The sequence below is a fragment of the Microtus ochrogaster genome, unplaced genomic scaffold (assembly GCF_000317375.1).
Source record: "Microtus ochrogaster isolate Prairie Vole_2 unplaced genomic scaffold, MicOch1.0 UNK27, whole genome shotgun sequence".
Classification (NCBI taxonomy): domain Eukaryota; kingdom Metazoa; phylum Chordata; class Mammalia; order Rodentia; family Cricetidae; genus Microtus; species Microtus ochrogaster.
The window spans coordinates 2892394-2893410 of NW_004949125.1; positions in this window are offsets into that span (position 1 = coordinate 2892394).

Here is a 1017-nt window from a genome sequence, read left to right on the forward strand (position 1 = left end):
TAACATTTTCATTTACAACATGCGGAAGTAAAGGGGTCGCAGCACTGGGAAGGTTGAGAGCTACCTTTGAGCCATCTCTACTGCCCCCATGTGTTGATCTTTTGATAATTAATTCTGCATGATCGCGCAGGGCAAATCCACGTGGTATTCTCGAAGGATACAATTGGTACGCTTAGAGGATGTAGTGCCTCACAACTTCCAGGACCAGGAGTGCCACGAAAGCGTCTTCCGGCCAGGCCACGTAGCTAATGGAATTCGGGAACTGGGTCACATCACCGGGTCCTGTCAGGCTGTAGACGGAAATGCGTCATTGATGACCGGAAGCGCCTCGCTTCAGTTTGCCGCGGTGACCCTCGGGAGTTGTATTCTATTCACCCACAGGTGTTGGGTCTTTCTGCTTGTTTTCAGGGGTCGGACGCGGATGTATGTAATTCTGGACAGTACACACTTCCAAGCAGTACGGTGGCAGCTGCTGTCCCAGCTGCTCCCAGAAGCATAGCTTTGCTCTCTGGCAGTGCTGAGTATGGTTTGTGTAGAGCGGGCTGTGTTGTGCATGGTCCCCGGTGTAGAGGTCCTTCTAGTGTCCATATGTCCAGCCTATCATCTCACTGACCATCTCTTCTTCAGCTCTGCCTACTCAGAGCCCTGGTCCACCAGAGTCTGCCAGATGCCATGACACTACGGACCCCAGAAAGCTGCCCGGATATCACCCCTTCTTTCCCGAGAGCATTTCCTTCCATCCCTTCACTTGTAGCTTACTGTCCATCCAGGTACCTGAACGCCACCCCTGTCCACTCCTGTGTTTGAGTTCCTAGAGGAAGAAGGAGCTGCCAAGCAAGGCAGTGCACCCCACTATTTTAGAGAATATTTTCCCTTCTTTCATAGTCTTCCCTGGCTACTGCTGACCCCATCTTACAGCCAGCGTTAAATTCAGAACAGTGAGCAAATCCAAGGAAGGTTTTTGAAAAGTGTTTTTTATTTCAGGGGGTCTGAACTCATTTAAGAAACATTTGTGGG